At 43.0% G+C, this 19,815-nt stretch overlaps 1 protein-coding gene across 1 annotated transcript in view; it reads left to right on the plus strand.

Moving 5' to 3' along the window:
- Nucleotides 1–19,815, plus strand: part of LOC126474373 (uncharacterized) — a 308,480-nt gene that overhangs the window by 114,889 nt on the left and 173,776 nt on the right. The gene's annotated exons all lie outside the window — the stretch shown is intronic.

Consider the following 19,815-nt stretch of genomic DNA (forward strand, 5'->3'; position numbering starts at 1 on the left):
TCGGTCTGACGGTACATGCATCACCAGATAAATAGCAAATGATAATTGCGCCTTGCTAGGTCGTAGCAAATGACGTAGCTGAAGGCTATGCTAACTATCGTCTCGGCAAATGAGAGCGTAATTTGTCAGTGAACCATCGCTAGCAAAGTCGGCTGTACAACTGGGGCGAGTGCTAGGAAGTGTCTCTAGACCTGCCGTGTGGCGGCGCTCGGTCTGCAATCACTGACAGTGGCGACACGCGGGTCCGACGTATACTAACGGACCGCGGCCGATTTAAAGGCTACCACCTAGCAAGTGTGGTGTCTGGCGGTGACACCACAATTTCTTTCTCATATTAACGCCTGTGTTTGATACCAGCAACTTCTTAAGGCCAGGAGCGCCCGCTCTGCATGTGCTAGGCTTCTTTTTATGTCCTCCTTGCTTCATCCATCATGGATCATTTTGCATACAAGATAGCATAATTCCTTAACTTCGTCTACTTCATCATTACCAGTTTCGATGTTAAGCTTTTCGCTACTCTCATTTCTGCTACTTCTCATTACTTTCGTCTTTCTTAACTTTACTCTCAACCATATTGTGTACTCATTAGACTGTTCATTCCATTCAGCATCCTGTAATTCTTCGTCACATTCACTGAGGATTGCAATACCATTACCTATCACTGATATTCTTTCATCCTGAATTTTAACACCACTCTTGAACCTATTATTGTTATTATTATTATTTCCGTCACTGCTTCTTTTACGTATAGACCAAACAGTACGAGCGAAACACTGCATCCCTGTCTTACAGCCATTTTAATCCGAACACTTTGTCTTTTAATCTCACTGTTCCGTCCTGGTTCTTGTGCATCGTGCATACTACCCTTCATTCCCTATAGCTTACTCCTATTTTTCTCAGGATTTCGATCTTGCACCGTTTTACACGTCGAACGCTTTTTCCAGGTCGACAACTCCTGTGAACATGTCTCGATTTTTCTTCAGTCTTATTTCCTTTATCAAGCCCAACGTCAAGACTGTCACTCCGGTGGCGTGATCTTTCCAAATGCAAGTATATAAAGTTATGAATGTAAAAGTCGAGGGCTAGCATTCGGTGTATCACCGACATCTAGTCACTTATGTTATGTCTTTATGAAATTCTTTCTCAAAAGTCAATCTGTGCCTGGTTATCAACGGATCTACTCCTCAATGTTAAAGTCTCCCATAATTATTTTTATTTATTACTCCATGTCAACAACTTAAACATATGCGTATTGCTGTCAGTTATCGTAAGATCTATTATGTCCAATGACAGTGTAATAAAAACCAACTTTGTGATATTTATCAGTCAGAACTCGTCTGTGAAAGTGCACTGAAAACCTCTTACCACTGACAGCATGTTTCGTCGATTATTGGAAATGTCTAGCAGTAATTAATATTGTTTCGCATTTAATCAACAACTTGGCCGTAGTGTGGGCATGAGTGACAACAAATACAAAAAGCAGACAACTGTGCTGCGCCCCGCATTTAAAATCTTGTTATGAAACAAGACTACAGCAAAATGATGGACATCAGGCGACGTGCCACCGAGAGCACTCGATAAATTACTCTTAAGATGCGTCGCACACTCAGTGTTGCAGAATTTTAAAGGTCCAAATTGAAAAATGTTGTAAAAGATCATAGACACCGGTGAATAGTGTCTAAAACTTCCGTTGTAGTTTGACCGATGGGCAAATTTCAACATTTTGAAAGAAAAGGTACACTTTTGACAAGCTCGACGGTATATTTATCAGAAACCTGACAATTTATTTAACAGGTTCCTGCCTTTGTGTGTTGCAATAAACGGATGTGGTTGGGACGCAGCGCTTCAATACGCTACCACAAATGAGACACCATCGTGTTCAAGGATCCATTAACGCTTCACTCACGCATCCTTCGATGGCGTACAGGCCATTCAGTAATCCATGGACATTCCATTTATGCCCACAGTATTACAGTATTTTGCCCAGAACGTGACGTACTTAATACCATGACTGTTGCTTGACTGTGCCGTTCAAGGATGGTGCGCAAGGAAAACAAATACCTCTGTGCCTCCGTTTAAGCTCCTCTCATGATCTGTGGTAACTTCTTACGCAGGAATAATACAGTCTTGCAATTCTTCCTATATTCAGTGTCTGTGGAATACTAAGAGTAACCCTTCAAGTGATGTGTGAAGCATATTTTGCAGAACCTCCCGTTTTACCTATTTGAGCACCTCTGGAAAGTTGTTGTGCTGAATAAATCTGCAAATATTCGAGTAACTCTTCTTTGAGCTATTTCAACAATTCAGTCATTTTGGCTTTATGAGAATTCTTGACAAGTGAGTAGTATACGCCGACAAGTAACACGACTTATTGAACAACACTGTTTCGTAGCGAAACTACTTGTTTTAAGAACCCTCTCTTCTCCCATATGCTTTTGTTTACTATTCTTCTTTAATATTTCAGTAATTGTCACGACAAACCACTCCCGTACAAACAAGAACGATCGTCAGTGAATAGCCCCGAAGAGAGATTGATACTAAACCGTTATATGCAGAGCGTCGAATTAGATAAGACGTACGTCGCAAGCACGTCACAAGCACAAAACGAGAATCACGCAAATAAGGTTCGAATTCCGGTTGTTTTTCGGTTTTCCATCACTATTCCAGAACTAGGAAAGTGTACCTGCTCTGCACATCATAGTGTTGTTCATCTGATTGCTGATTTTTTACGTTTACCGTTTCCCATCAGGTGCTTCATGGTTTTATGCTTCCGTTTGCTCGGTCTTCGCATTCGGGGTTATTTTTTCTTGATCCTAGAATAAGACAAAGGAACACCTGCTTATGCATATTTCAACGGTTATTGCTCATTCTCTCTTCTTATTTAGGGGAGGTTAGGGTTAACTGAATCTCGGGGTCAATTGAACTAACACATTAATTAACACTTCAAGAGAGAAAATCATTTTTGTCGTGCCATAAAGTCTTTTCCGTAGGCTGGATGTACTGCTTTACGTTAGCTAAATTCGCTAGTATAAAAATGTGAAATCCAATGGCAAGAGCAATTTTTTTCTCGTATCTAACAAATTATCCTATAATTTTAATTCGTAGTAGTATACAATTTTGTTTGAGTTAAATTCAGTGTTTATTGGATTATGATACTCCATGAAATATAAGCTATGCGTAGAGAGGTTTTCCCGCTATTTTGAAGACTTTTGATAATGTTAAGGTAGGGTTAACTGGGCCAATAAACTTTGGTGTTAGGTGGACCGGTTCAGCTAACCGCATAATGATGCTGATGAATGAATATAATGAGTGATTTCAAGGCAAGACCTGGCAGTGCCTCAAGAATTACCGCAGAAGACATTGCAGCCTGATAGGGGCAGCCTGTCTTTTGGCTTTTATTGTCTTCAACATTTTGAAAGGCTATATTGTCAGTGGTATTGAACCTTTCAATTCAACCATATTCACCGACCAAAATTTTTTGTCATCATATGCAAGAGACAAATCCCTACCTATTCAGCGATGAATAGCCGGTGACTCACTGGCATAAAACGCAAGCAGATCTGCAGACGACAATGTGGAGAATCTTAGACATCAGACAAGCAACAAATAGAAATTACACATCCCGTGCAAGTTTGGCGTATTCTGAGACTAGCGCTAGGACAATAATAAGAGGTAGAAGGAAAGGATCAAATGAACTCTCCTTACCAGTACACCAGTTGAACAGCGAAAGACAGAAGACCAAAACCGTTACCAAAAGAGCATACACTCAATGAAGTAAAGCCTTCAGTCAAACGCCAAACATTGGAAGATAGCAGCAGCAACTCCCAAGATGCTGATCATGTCCAAAATATTGATTCCTTGGATACTGAGTCGAGTTTGTGTTCTGCCTGACGGCAGGTCTTGTCATGGGGGAAGCCACGTCAGAGACGTCCTCTGCATGAGCGTCTATGGAAGTGATTCTGATGTGTTGGCAAATGTGCCAACACCTTGTAGATAGAGGCGGCCGAAATGCACGCTATCTAACGCAGACGGGCGTGAATTCTGGAACAGGATAAGTAGTGAATTCTCATAAGAAAAGTATGCAGCTCCTCGAATACTTATCTTTTATTCTTGGATGTGAATACAGCATTCTTGATGAGACATTTCATATGATAACTATCAAACTATGTAAGGCTAATGGCGCCTTGCTAGGTCGTAGCCATGGATTTAGCTGAAGGCTATTCTAACTGTCTCTCGGCTAATGAGCGATGCTTCGTCAGTGTAGTCGCTAGCAAAGTCGTCCGTACAACTGGGCGAGTGCTATTCCGTATCTCGAGACCTGCCTTGTGGTGGTGAATACAGCATTCTTGATGAGACATTTCATATGATAACTATCAAACTATGTAAGGCTAATGGCGCCTTGCTAGGTCGTAGCCATGGATTTAGCTCAAGGCTATTCTAACTGTCTCTCGGCTAATGAGCGATGCTTCGTCAGTGTAGTCGCTAGCAAAGTCGTCCGTACAACTGGGCGAGTGCTATTCCGTATCTCGAGACCTGCCTTGTGGTGGCGCTCGGTCTGCGATCACACAGTGGCGACACGCGGGTTCGACATGTACTAAATGGACCGCGGCCGATTTAAGCTACCACCTAGCAAGTGTGGTGTCTGGCGGTGACACCACAGATTCTAGTGGTGGTTTCCCGTTGCCTTCCACTGATGATGATGAAATAATAATGAGGACAACACAACAGTCAGTCCCTGAGCGGAGAAAATCTCCGAAGCAGCCGGGAATCGAACACGGGCCCTTTGGCGTGACAGACCGCCGCGTTGACCATTCATCTATCGGGGCGGACAGTTGTACACAAGTGGTGGTGAAAATGTTGGTACAGTGAAGAAGGGGACTTCTTCGTAGTCAAAGTAGAAGGGAATACTGCCTAAAGTGGTAACTATTATGACTCTCAAACAATTAAAATGCACGATGATGGCTATGAAACAAAAACTTTTTAGAAAATTGCTTCTACTACTAAATCTGAAGCTGCAGAAGAAGATGATATCTTTGTTGCTTCAAATGAAAAAATTGCGAAACTACCCACTCCGATACATGGCACTAGGTGTCGCTATGAGATCGTACTCTGGTTCTAGACTGATGCCGCTAAATTCATTGTGCATTAGTTTTGTTATTTCCACGAGTTTTTCATTGATATATTAGTAAAGGTGTGTTTAGCATTGTTACTAATTTTTGCAACAAATTTTTGTATTTTGGTCATGTGATTTATTTATTTACCCGAGAGGTCCAATGAACCCAGCCACTGGTGTGTCAAAGGTCTTCTCTAGTTCCGTAAAATCTGTGTGAAATACTGCAAAAATATAAGTTCGTGTCGTTTTAGTATATATTTTTATCCAGATTCATAAATAATTTTTTTAAAAAAAAACATTATTTACGAACATCTCAAGGTTAGAAAAAAATAGGCCCAGTTATCCCCAGCTTCCCCTACCATCATTCACTGAGTTCTATTCTGCCCCTTTCACGCTTCTGTTTCCATTTAAAATTGTTGTTTCATCAGTTCGCCGTTGTAAGTGTGAAGCGTAACGTTCAGCTGCTTGGTTCACCTTTTCTTGTTTATTTTTATTTGGAATAAAAGGCCAGCTGTCCCAACTTAAAATTTTCACAGCGCAGAGCGTTAAGGATTTCTTTTCCATCTCTATTACCTTTATGAGCAGCTGTAACCGATATCTTAACTGAAATGTTGTTAGGTGAGAATACGGGATCTAATGAGCACGTTGGATGATGTACCTAGGGGACCAGATACCAGGGGTATTTACTAGCGCTGCGGCACTCACTTTGACATATTAGACTGCACGTTTAGTGCACGACTGCCGCTCGTTTCCTAGAGTGGAGATACTGGAGTGGTTAACGTGGAACGGAAAGCGAAGGAAGACAATGAAGAGTCGAAAGTGATTTGAGAAGTGGAAAAGGTAGAGATTTATTGTCCACACAGTGTCGTCTTCTGTTGACATGTTACATATTTTGGAGATTGAATGAATATCATCTCTAATTATACAAAATATATATTTGTGTTGCGACCTATTTAGGACTTCTGGTCGTTCTCAAATAATGCAAAACGTATTTCGTACAAATAGAGTTGTGCGTACAGATTACTAACAATATTTGCAGTTACCTTGTGTCCAGTGTGGGGAACATACTTGACAAAAAATGAAAATTTTGTGATGGCACGGTGTAGGTGCTGTTTATTGTGGAGCTGATGACACTGTGCCAGGTTGTTACGTCCCCGCGCAGATGTGCATTTTTCGAGGTATATGGGCCAAGACAAACTCATCTGTTGATATAGAAGCATAATGTGACTCTTTCAATCAAAAATTTTTTTACTCCAGACCGGCTGCAACAGTTGAAACGTATGTAACAAATACCTTGTTCAGTCTTCCTGGTAGTTGTCAATAGAGAACTGTCCCGGTGAGTCTCAATACATACGACGAATTTTCGTAAATGCTAAGCTGCAGCCATTCGGGGCAAAAGCAAACGACACAAGAGACAGGCATAAAAACTATACTAAGAGAATGAGGGGGATGATAATAACAAAGAATTACTCTGCTTTCTGTATTTCAGAAGAATCATGTGTCTCTGTACTGTTTGCTGCTTACTTTTTACAATGTCAGTTCTTTGTGAAACGGCTACAGAGTACAAATCCTACACAGCGCTCCCTCTCGTGATAATTATGACTGGGCGCTGATTTGTTTCCTGTTACTGGAAGGAAAAAGATGCGAAAGAAATCCATAATGATATACGTCCCTAACATACGATACTGTGGTTAAGAAATAATTGCGATTCTAACGTGGAAAAATTAACCTGAAAGCTGAAGTAACCAGTGGCGGCCAGTCTTTTGTGGGGTACCGGGAAATGCCACCATCTGGAGGCCTGTGTCTTGAAGACTGTCTCCTTTCGGTGGTGTCAACAGTGGGGAACGTATGCAACAGCTGCGGGTCAGTGACAAACGGCTGACACGAGTTTGTGGACATCCCATACCGTACCTCTCCACCCAGTCGTTTTCTTGATCAAAAACAGCGCTGCAAGATAGCAGCTGCCAAAACGTTGCAGCATAGCCAACCTGGCACTGACAAATTGTTCGTGCACGTGTTCACCACGGATGAACATTGTGTGTGTTACTATGTCATACTAAACCAAGTGAGAGAGAAAGCCGTGGAACGTTCAGCATCGCTACCTTCAAAAGATAACGGAGTCAAAGACATAGTCGAGGACAGCCAAGTTGAGTCTTTTTGACGTCGTTACGGTGCACTGTGGGCACATCATACTTCTGAGGTCCAGACAGTTACCGCAAAAGAGTACTGTAATCTCCTGATGAGCGTTGACTGTAAAGTAAAAACGCAGCAGAAAGTTGTCTAGTACGCTGCCCACCAAAGCGTCAGTGGATACTTCACAACACACAGTGACAGCCGCGCTCCTTTGAGATGCGAATTAAGCCGCAGCCTCCATATCTACACTACTTGGCGAACAGAGACTTCTTCCTCTTCCCTCATTTAAGAATTCAGCTACGTGGGAGGCATCTGAACGTCAACACTGAGGTCCTAGAAAAGCTGGACAAGCTTTTAAGATTCCAAAGAATCTTCACCAGTCAGGAAATCTGCCAGCCCTTTCACCATTGGAAGAAAAGTGTTACATCATGCGGTTAATATGTATAAAGAAACTAATTCCGCAGCCGTAAGTACTTTGTTTGTGATGACAGCACCAAAATCATGATAATCCTTCGTCGAGTTCGCTCGTAACAGAAGTGGTAAGTCGTTCTTCAACTCACTGAAACTAAGGGGCGTGCAACCTCCAACCACCATTCGTAACATGAGAATTAAGATTTTAATCGGATGGTGACAAAAAATAATACCCAATACCCATTAAACCAGATGAGATTTGAAAAAGTAAGGTGATATATGGTATCCCGACAACACAATCTTATTTTCGGAACTTCGTGGCAGATTAAAACTATTTGCCGGACCGAGACTCGGAACCTTTGCCTTCCGCGCGCAAGTGCTCTACCAACTGAGCTACCCAGGCACGACTCACGCCCCCTCTTAACACCTTTACTTCCGCCAGTACCTCGTCTCCTACCTTCTAAACTTCACAGAAGCTCTCCTGCGAAACTTGCAGAACTAGCACTCCTGGAAGAATGGATATGGCGGAGACATGACTTTTCCACAGCCTGAGGGATGTTTCCAGAATGAAATTTTCACTCTGCAGCGGAGTGTGCGCTGATATGAAACTTCCTCGCAGATTAATACTGTGTGCCGGACCGAGACTCGAACTCGGGACCTTTTCAAAGGTCCCAGGCTGTAGCAAAGCCATGTCTCCGCAATATCCTTTCTTCCAGGAGTGCTAGTTCTGCAAGTTTCGCAGGAGAGCTTCTGTGACGTTTGGAAGGTAGGAGACGAGGTACCGGCGGAAGTAATGCTGTGAGGACGGGGCGTGAGTCGTGCTTGGGTAGCTCAGTTTGATGCCGGCACGGTAGCTCAGCGTGTTCTGCTGTCTGTAATAAAAAACTGAGTTAAAGAATCAATAACGAACTGCAACGGATGCCATGTGACGTCCGCTACGACGAAACATAACGAATAAAATGCCAAAAAAAAGACAAAGGTCCTGCGTTCGAGTCTCGGTCAGGCACCCCGTTTTAATCTGCCAGGAAGTTACATATCAGCGCACACTCCGCTGCAGAGTGAAAATTTTAATCTTATTTTCGGTAGATGACTACAGTACGATCATATTTTACTCTTAAGAGAAGGAACGGTAATGCCAAAATTAATTCAAGGTACAAGATAACAGAATTCGACACACAAGCACTGAACATTATAAAATTCTGACACCAAGATGAAACCTTTTCGGAATGCAGGGAATAACCGGTCAATAATTATGTATATTTTATACGTAGTCTTCTTTTAGGTCAAAGCATTTTGCCCAAATTTTTCGGCAGAGTAGTTTTCGGTACGAAGTGTGCTACGAGATGGTCTATAAAAGACCAATCAAGAGCTTCAGGAGGCTGCAATAGTCTTCTTATTGGACTTCAAGAATTTTTAAAAGACAAATTTCCTTACATACGGGACTAAGTGCACCTTAGGATGAGTCAGATCAGTTGAACCTCGTGGTAGTTCCGACAATTCATGCTCAGTTACCTTATTTCCAAAGATCTTTTTTCGCAAGTGTGTTCTCTTTCCAATGTACTTTTTTTCTAACAGCCTGTCCAGAATACTTGCGCGCTATTGTAATGATAAAAAAGGAACTTCACTTCTTTTATTGATGTTCAGTTTTTGGCGTGAAGTGGTGTACCCTTGCGTATTACATTGTAATAAATCGATACAGTAAATTAGCTAGATTCTTTTTTAAATGGTTCAAATATTGTTGATTTTCACATTCGTTTTTGGGCAGAGTTCAACGAACGACGCATTAGTATAACGCGAAGCAACTTTATAGTTAATTCTTCACGAAAAATATTCTGTACTATTCTTTTGATACGCCTAAGTGCTTCGCGATTTCAGATGTCTTTAATCACCTGTCGTTCTTTCTCCTGCGGTGCTCATTCTCGATGTTTTCATCTGTGATCGAATTTTGAGACTTGTTTAATGTTGATAATTTTAAACAGAAGTACGGTACATTTGATTTCATCCGACAATTTCTTAAATGTTGATGAAATCAACCCCAGGTGAATTTCCATTGGCAATGCACAGAATTTGTAAGAACACGGTATCGTTGTTAATCCATATAAATGAAAGTATTTTGTAAAAATGTTTTGCAGATTAAGTGGACACAAACTATTGTGTATCATGCAACAACACAACAAACAAAATTTCATGCTATCAACACCATCTGTACAACCTGGAGAATTTCGGCTTACTCTCGCGATTTCTTGTAAATGTGAAGCATGGCATGCAGTGAACTTGCAGCTGCGCTCCCTTGCAGTCACTACGGAAACACTCAGAGGGGCAAAGAGGCTTAAGCTGCAATCCGGTTTGGTAGGAAGCCACAGTGGCGGCCAGCTAAAAGCGGGCGTGCGCCTTAAGAACCTCTGCGGGATTACAGCGATGGGGGAATAAGGCATTCTGGTCCTACTTCCAACCTGACCAGTTATTAGTGGTCTAATAACGCCTCTCATTTTCGAATTGCTAGCATTTCTTTTCATTTTCTTCTCTCTTTAATGAAGACAACCGTCACTGTTCTGATTCGTGTTCTGTTTCAATTCTGAAACGGCATTCGTCTCGATGTTAATTATCCGTAGGTTTACATAGCATAACAATCTGCACACATCAGTTCTCGTAATCTACGTTGCCTTCTCGGAGGAAAGTAAGGCATTATGCTTATCCATTAAGGATATTTTAGAACCATGACTGTATATTGAATGTAAATACGTTATACAGAACTGCAACCAGTCACTTTTTTGAATAATTATGTTTTATTCCATGGACTGGTTTTCGAACCTTTTCAGGTTCATCTTCAGATGGTTTCAGAAAGTTTCATAATTACTGCTAGGATAATGCTGGGTACTGGCTTGCGGCAGTATAGGCGGCTTTTTTCGGTTAGTGTCCATCTGTCTGCCTCCATTCTGATGTCCAGTAGTTATATCAGTACACACACCTCCACACAAACTATATTAATTTACGTAAATTAATGTAGTTTGTGTGAAGGTATTCCTGTTCTGTCTGTGTCACGCCGGACCGAAGAGCAGGCGGTGCGCTTTGTTGGTATTATAGCGGAGCTCGACTGCCCTGTGGAAACCAAGTTCAGGCAGCTCATCCATTACCATGGTGGCCTGTCGAATGGTAGCTCCGATGATCCACCGTTATCGTAGTTTCTTGATGGGATCGGAAACTTTGGCTGGAGTAGCTCGCCTGTAGTCCTTCTGCAGAGCTGTAGTGTGCCTCTCATTCGAACCGGAACGACAGGAAACTGCCACTGCCAACCGAGTGGTCTATCATGTTGCGGCTGGCATTTGCAGCTATGAAGGTGCCGCCGGACGCTCCAGTGATTAAAAGCTAAATTCATCCTCAAGTCAAATAGCGGAAGTTTTTCTTAACCCCATGTTAATGTAGTGGCGGATTCCAGGAAGTGCTCACTTGAAATCCACATCCTTGCTGTTAAGACGCCTACCGTATAGACATGTGTAGCCTCTTTAACAAAGCAGTTCCAAAATGATGATCCTGAACATAACACTTCAGTCTTGTCATAAGACATTCGATGCCCTGTGTTCACACAATGCTCCGCTGCAGCCGACTTCCCACGTTGGTCCTGGTATGTATGTCGATGGTGTTCAATACAACGTTTGTGTACTGTCTGGCCAACATGTGGTTTCCCAAACTGGCGTGGGATGTTATGTATGCTATGTTTCACATTACACTTTTACATTACATTGCCTGTAATGTCTGCTTCTTTCAGTATTGTAATTTTATCTTTGAATTGTATTATGATCTGTTTACTATATATCGATGGAGTAGTGTTTCCTTGTTTGGATCTTGTTCTGACTGAACTTGTATTAGTTATTTTATGCTAAAATTAAGTGTGCATATTACCACACCTTGATTGTGTAAATCTACAACAATGGAAATTCATTGAAACAATTCTACTGATAATTAGTCACATTTTATTTTATTATGTGGTAAGTTCTATGGGACCAAACTGCTGAGGTCATCGGTCCCTAGGCTTACACACTACTTAATTTAACTTAAAATAACTTACACTAACGACAACACACTCACCCATGCCCAAGGGAGCACTCGAACCTCCGACGGGTGGAGCCATGCGAACTGTGGCAAGGTGCCATAGACCGCACAGCTACCCCGCGGGGCCTCACATTTTATACTTTATGCTACCATATCTTGGCAATTTTGACCAAGTGATGTACATTATTATCTCCTGTGAAGATGACAGCCAGTACCGAAATCGGTATAGAATAAATAAAACTTTACAGGTATTGGCACGAAAGTGATTTATTCCAAAAATTTCTCAGCTACAGATAACCACTCAAACAAAGCTCTTTGTGTACACTCGTATCCCTGTCATCGGTGGTGTGGTTATATGACCAGTAATAATATTTATAGTCTGGAATCATTAAAAAACCATGGTTCTGAAAACAGTTTAGTAAGAGTGCTAAAACCAAAAAAATAATTTATATATATAAACAATACAAAAACGCAGAACTACGAGAAAAACAAAAAGATAATGGTCTTAATCTAAACCCTAATCTGCACTTGCAATCAAAATCTACTTGAAAGTAAAAGAAATTGTCTCCAAATACTATTTAATGATGATTTATTTTGAATGAAACTACTTCCCTTAGGACTATAATACGTTTGTATTTCAGATCTGGTCCGATGAACCATGTTACTTGTAGTGTGGTAACAATCCCACTTTCTCTGCTTGATAGGGGCCCCCATGACAAACCAGCGGGCGTAGGACAGTGAAACTTAGTGAAACATTTGTAAGGACATGCGGAAGAGAAATGACGTACAAACCACCGAAAGAAATATATTTTAATTCAGATATTTACTCATTAAAGTTTGTTAATTGTATACCATGTTTACGTCCCAGCTTACAAACGTTGCTCAATATGACGATCATCAGCATCTACGACAGTCTCGAAGAGCACTAGACGTATCGTTTCACAGTTGTTAGCAGCACTTTTCGAATAGTGGAGAGTGGAATGTTCAGCTGTCGTGTTACAGGTCGTGCATTTCTTGAAGATCACACATTTCGTCCAGCAATCTCATTCATGGAAACACAACCTTCTTCAACAATTTGTGGCGCAACTGGCCATCGGCCTCTCCCAGGAGGGACTTCCATATCGCCAGTTAGTTCAAACTTGCGAATCACGTTCTTCAACGCCTGTACGGAGTAGGGCTTCTCCCTACTCCTTTAAAGTGTCGATACTCCCGAAGAGCAGCAGCAGTATTGTTGTTGTCTTGATAGAACGGTTTTAAGAGTAAAGTTCTGCTCACCTTGTCCAGACTCATGTTGACTGTCTGCAACTGTGATCCAACTACGTCGCAGTACCAGCATCCATGCCTAGCTACAAGTCATGAGACTAACACTACAAACAACGCAAATCCTGCAGCGCACGGTCTGAACATCATTCCTACAAACTTGTGTACCCATACGGTAAGTAATTTTCCATATAAGATAGACACCCACGCAGTCGCAGCCACCCACCTCCCACCCATCCCCCCCCCCCTCCCCCCCCCCCCCCCCCCCACCAAAATTTTGACTGCCTTACATCCTTTTTTAACTATCCCGGGAGGATCGAGCAATGTTTTATGTGAATCTGTGAGAGCTGCCATGTTCAGTGGAGAACCACGTGTACCGTAAAACCTTTCTCGATATTCATTTCTGTAAGGTTAGTTCCCTCAGTCCGCCCAGATAACTGAGTGGTTTAGCCGCCACGGTAGTTCGGCGTGTTCGGCCAGAGGGCTGCTCGCCCTCTGTAATAAAAAACTGAGTAAAGGAATCAACGATCAACTTGAACGGATGTCTTGTGACTTCCGCCCAGACCAAACGCAACGAACAATACCGAACAAAATACAAAAAAAGTTGTTAGCGCGGCGGTCTGTCACGCCAAGGGACCTGGGTTCGATTCCCGGCTGAATCGGAGATTTTCTCCGCTCAGGAACTGGGTGTTGTGTTGTCCTCATTATCATTTCATCATCATCAGTGGAAGGCAACGGGAAACCACCACTGTAATCACTTCCCTAGACGTTCATGCGGTGGACCTCTCTGACGTGGCTTCCCCCATGACAAGACCTGCCGTCAGGCAGAACACAAAGTCTTACTTCCCTCATGTGTGGCTCACGATCATTTAATCTCCTTGTGGTTTTAGTCAACTCTCCGATATTCTTGGTGTTTCTATTTTCTTGGAAGCGTTTTAATTCGTGTAAATGTGTATGGTAACTTGCCACGTGGAGAGGTCAGCTCTCGGTTGTCGGGCGCGATTCATTATGCTTTGACATTATTTTTGTAACCTATTCTATATGGGTTAGACCTCTTTGCGGCTTCATGCATGCATTTAATGGTGGTAAGTTGTGTCTTGATCTATTTTATCGTGTAACTGAATGAATGTCTCCCACACTTTGTTCAAATGGTGCAAATGGCTCTGAGCACTATGCGACTTAACTTCTCAGGTCATTAGTCGGCTAGAACTTAGAACTAATTAAACATAACTAATCTAAGGACATCACACACATCAATGCCCGAGGCAGGATTCGAACCTGCGACCGTAGCGGTCGCTCGGCTCCAGACTGTAGCGCCTAGAACCGCACGCCCACTCCGGCCGGCTCCCACACTTTGTCCTCTCGCTCCAAGATACAGCCTGAAGCCATCTTAATGCTATAGTGTTCAGGCGCCAGGTTAGAAAGTTACCTGAATATGCCCTAATTTTAACTCGGTCATTCAATGAATAAACCTGATTCATGAAAATTAATCTCTTCTGTCCTATTGGCTTATTTACAATTGTTTAAGCGTCTTTTCCCATTTTTAAAAATTGCGATTTTATGCCCCTCTTATGTTTCCTGGGAAGGTCTGTAACCAGATAAATTCATGAGACCTGCATGTTCAGCTAAAGAGAAATGAGTAATATTTCAAGCCACTGGCATATCAGTTACGTTCATCAATTTTCCCAATTAATTTAAATGAAATTAACATTGCCCATTGGATTAATTATTCAGCTGATGTTCCTGTTCAGTCATTCTTGATACGTAGGAAGGACTAGGGCTGGTGGCGACCCTGCCTTTTTTTATCATAACTTTGTCTCTGATTGTAGTTTCACTGCACGAAAGTACAGATGTTCACGAAGCTTGTACGTGGTAACAATAAAAGGCAGCAACTTATAACATGAACAGCTTAATATTTGCTAAATTTTCTTCTGCCTACCCACTCAAATTAAAACAGTTGTCTGTGCCAATCAGTTTTATTCTCTACCACAGCGCGATTCGAGACCTTAGGCCCTCAGCCACAGGTCGCTCAGTGGATTACATTGAAATTTCACAGCCGGTTCTATACGGTTGTCTACTTTGCACTTCATTTCGAAGGTGTTCCAGTAAAAGTACACTGACCATATAAACACATTTGCATCACTGAATTGCTCGAACAAACAAAAACTTGATTTTGTAGTTCAGTGATCTTCTCTTCCCTTTTTTCCGGGCTGAGGGCACTACGCAATGATACAAATACATATTTAAAACGATCCGACGAGCTATTTTCAGCACTCTGAATTATGTACTCACATTTCTTCCATTTGATCACCTAACAAAAGATACTATAATTTATAATTCATGGTCAGCCATATAACATCTACTGTTGGACAGAAGCCGCTTCCAGACACATCCACACACTATGTTCTTTACATGTATTCACCCATTTGGCCTCTGCATGTTTTTCTAAAGCCGTTTACCAGCCTTTTAATTAGGTTGCCGTATGATCTTTTCTCATTTCTTGAAATGTTGCGAAGTACCTCCTGTACCCTGCCTCGTATTGTTATTAAAATCCCAGGCAACTATGTCACTTTAAATGTAATGGGGGAAAAGGGTGGGGAAGGTAGGGAGGCAGTAAAAGACTAACTTCTCCCTCTTCACCCCCAAAAGAATCCAGAACCGAACACTATCAAAGATAAGATACAGCCATTGTGGGGGAAACTTTTCGACTATCCATCCTACAGTTCCGACCTCACGCCTAGGCCTTGAACAAATAATGCAACACATTTTTTTTTCGGCCAGTTTCCGTTGAAAGAATGCAGAATTTTTTTTTTTTTTTGTGGGATATAGTGGAACGTCCCCGCTTCAGTCCCTATGGTTTCATGGAGTGCCGACAGGTTGCAGCACTATATGTAACCTTCAAAATGGCATCTGTAACAGAGGTGCGTTTCAAGCAGAAGAATGACACTGACAAGGGGAGGCCGCCAATTGTGAAATTCAGATTCGATTCATACTGCGCATAATAAAAGCTCATGGCCAGAGGTGTAATGTGGCAAAGCACCAAAATGCACTTCTCAGCCGTTGTCGAGAAAATCGACAGTTAAAAGAAACCGTTCTGGTTAAATAGTCGACCGTGTATGGCATCCCGGTCTCCTCTTTACACTCCAAACCTACGCCCTGCCTATCAATTTTGTCCGTCTGGTCGCTTCCTTCCTCTCGCACCGTCCTTCCTATGTCACCCTCCACAACACCAACTCCCGTATCTTTTATCCCACGGCTGGCGTCCCCCAGGGTTCTGTCCTCTCCCCTCTCCTTTATCTCTTGTATACAGCTGATATGCCCAAGCCACCCCCACCAGTTCACCTTCTCCAATATGCTGATGACACCGCCTTCCTGGCTCTCTATCCTACCCTTCAACGGTCTCAACATACCCTCCAAACCCACCTTAACCAGTTCACCACCTGGTGTAACCAGTGGCTCCTCCGTCTCAACCCCTCCAAAACCCAGGCAATCATCATAGGCCGTACCACTCGCTCCTTTCGCCTCCAAGATTTCTACCTCACCCTTTATGGTCGTCCTATCCAACTCACCCCCACCCTGAAATACCTTGGCCTCACCCTTGACCGACACCTCACCTGAACCCCTCATCTCCTGACCATCCAGCAGAAAGCCCATTCCCGCCTCCGCCTGCTGAAACTCCTGTCCGGCCGGACATGGGGACTGCATCCTTCTACCATCCTCCACACCTACAAATCCCTCATCCGTCCTATCCTCTGTTATGCCAGCGTCGCCTGGATCTCCGCCCCCACCCGCTTTTACAAGGCTCTCCAAATCCTTGAACGTCATGCGCTCCGCCTTGCCTTCCGTATCCGCCTTCCTTCCCCCACACGGCTCCTGTATGACCTGATCCCCTTCCCCCACCTCCTCTTGTTCCTCCAACATCTCCGCATCCTTTACATTGTTCGCAGGGTTGATCCCCCCCACCCTCTGGTTTCCTCCTTCCTCTCCACCCCTCACCCGTTGCCGCGCCTCTATCGCTGTATCCCTCCCTCTCTCCACCTCCACACCCTCCATCTCCTTCATCAGGGCAATTTCCAACGCCTCCCCCTCCCGGATGACGAACTTCGCCGTGACATATACCCTTCCTTCCAACTATAACCCGGCCTTGTTCCCCCCCCCCCCCTCCCCAGGGCCCCTTCTCCTCTTTCCTCCTTCTCCCAGAGCGGATTTTCCTCCATTCCCCCCTCCCCTGAGACCCTGCACCCCATACTTGCCTCTCTCCTTCCCACATCCCTCCCTACCTGGCCCTCTCCCGAGCGCCCCCCATTCCCCTCCCCCATCTCTTCCCCTCCCTCCCTTCTTCAGGTCTCCCTCATCTCCTTGAACCTGGCAGATCCTCTGTCTTGATCATCATCAGTGTGCCACGTCAATGTTGTGTTTAGTGCTGTTTTCTCGTGTGCGTCAAGAGGTGTGATTTTCATTGTGTACTGCCGTGAGGTTCGCTGTGAGTGTTACGTTGTGTGCTATGCCATCCGTCAACACCTTTATGCTCCAGTCATACTGTGCCTTGTGTTCTTTTAATTGTCGCAATGTGTGGCTTTTTGTGTGTGCTACTTTTAAACAGTTTTTTATCTCCATTTTACAGTCACCCCGTTTTTTGTATATTGCCTTCCATGATGTTCTCCCTTTTTTATATCTATGTTCGCCTTCTTCTCTCCTTTGCTGTTTTTAAATGTCTTCTCTTGTTTTGTTCTATGTCTTTCGGCTGAAGAGCGGCGCATGTGCTGCTGCCAGCCCGCCCCGATGGGGAATTGAAATACAATAAAGAAAAAAAAAAAAAAATTAAATAGTCTCTACGAATAAAAATTTTCCACAGCGTCGTGGCGCAGTGGTAAGCGCTCGGGTTCGTAATCCAAAGGTCGCCGGATCGAATCTTGCGCCATGCAATTTTTTTTATTATTAGTTTTTTGTAATTTGTAAGGGGTCCGTAGGCCCTTACTATAAGTTTTGTGACAGCACAGGTCGACAGGACAAACAATCGATAGTGTGCGTCGGGTGGCGAGAGCTAGAGCGAGTGTTGAGATAGTAGGAGTGTGGTACGCGCTGTGGGCCGAGCCGGGGAGAGGTCTGTTGCTGGAATGCAAGACCGTACCGACAAAGGGAGTGGCCATCGCCGTGGTTTAACCCCTTTGTGTTAGAAATATACGGGAAAGTGAAAAAGTATAGTTACTAGTGTGATTCAGTGATATTTCTGTGCCGATATTTGTAATTACGCGTCTACCGCGTCGGCATCATCTGGATTGCAGTGTTGGATTGCAGTGTTGGATTACAGTGATTGAAATTACGTGTGACGATAATAAATAACGAAGAGGCCTGTGCTGTGATTAGCCGTTATTAATTCTGTACGACGAAGGCAGTGGCTGTCTCCTTACGTTGTGTTTTTGGTGATAAATATAGGTTGCTGATTAATGAAGCTGTGTTGCTGTTCTTCTTGGCACCAGACATTCATTATTGCAGCATTCGAGAAGGACAAAATGGAATGTAACAACTCCGTAGCAGTCCAATTCGATTGCCAGCCCCATTAGGTACACGGTCACATTAATTAATATCTATTTGGGCTGCTATCAGATCCCGATCGAGCGGGATAAGTAAGTAGAATAAACCGGAGTGTTACACCCTTGGCTTACCGTGAAAGGACAAGTGCAATTTTCGGACGAATCGCAAAGAACAATAGGTAATATTATCTTATTTAACGTGAGAAAAAATTTTCCAATGTTGGATCGGGACATAGCATAAACTTTAATATCGCGACAAGAAACTGTGCATTTTGAACAATACGAAGTAATAGCACCTTACGATTGTGAATAAACTGTTTTTTCTTGCCATATCAGATGAGAATAATAGTGTCAATAAACTGTGTTATAATGTGCAAATGCGTAAATCCGCACGAAAAACTGTGAAAAGTGAACACCAAAGGAAGACACGTGTGAACATTATTACGACCAAAACGAGCCAGGAATTCGTCACGAAAGTTTTAAAGAAGTGTTTAGTGATAATATTTTGACTGGAATTGCTTTTTAAATAGTGAAAATTCGGACAGCTTCATGTGGACCCATAAACTGTTATGCGGACGACAATGTATTGTGGCGTCGCAATTATTGAGTGACGTCATGCAGACACGTGTAGCAGTTGCGCCAAAGAGCTTCGATCTGCGAGGTGATTTCACACGCCCGCCACAGCAAGCCGCGCGACTTCGAGACACCGAGCGCCGTCCCGACATCTAGCAGCCGAACTACAAACTACGCCCGCCTGCAGCACCACGGAGCGGCCGGCTGAGAACTACGACGTCCCACCACAGCGAGACCTCACGCGGTTCCGGCGGCAGTACAGCGCCACGCCCACTTCAAACGTCAAAACATCGCGACTCGTGGTAACGTCGGTTGGTGAGTGAAGACGACTGGTTGACATAACATTATATTCCAGTGTGCAGTTTCGCGGTGAATGAACGTTTGTAAACTGAATTGCGTGTTAGGAAAAGTGCCCAATTGCAATAATTTCCGAAAAGTTTGCGAAACATACTCTGAAATATAACATACTTATTTATGCATACTGCGCTGTCTAAATGGTAATTATACAGATATGCTTATTGTTTTTGGGGGATTTTATATGTATAGATTTTATGAATAGTATGATTTATCTTATTTAAAACATTTTACATAGGTGGTGTATGTGAAAATTGATATTTGAAGTGATTAGGTTTTGAGAGTTGTTATGTTCGATGCTCTTGCATATTGTATCAATTTAGGGATTAATGGAATAATACTTCTGGTACTGTTTGATTAGTTTCATGGTAATTAGGAGTGTTTTGG

Source organism: Schistocerca serialis, chromosome 4, assembly GCF_023864345.2.
Source record: "Schistocerca serialis cubense isolate TAMUIC-IGC-003099 chromosome 4, iqSchSeri2.2, whole genome shotgun sequence".
Classification (NCBI taxonomy): Eukaryota; Metazoa; Arthropoda; class Insecta; order Orthoptera; family Acrididae; genus Schistocerca; species Schistocerca serialis.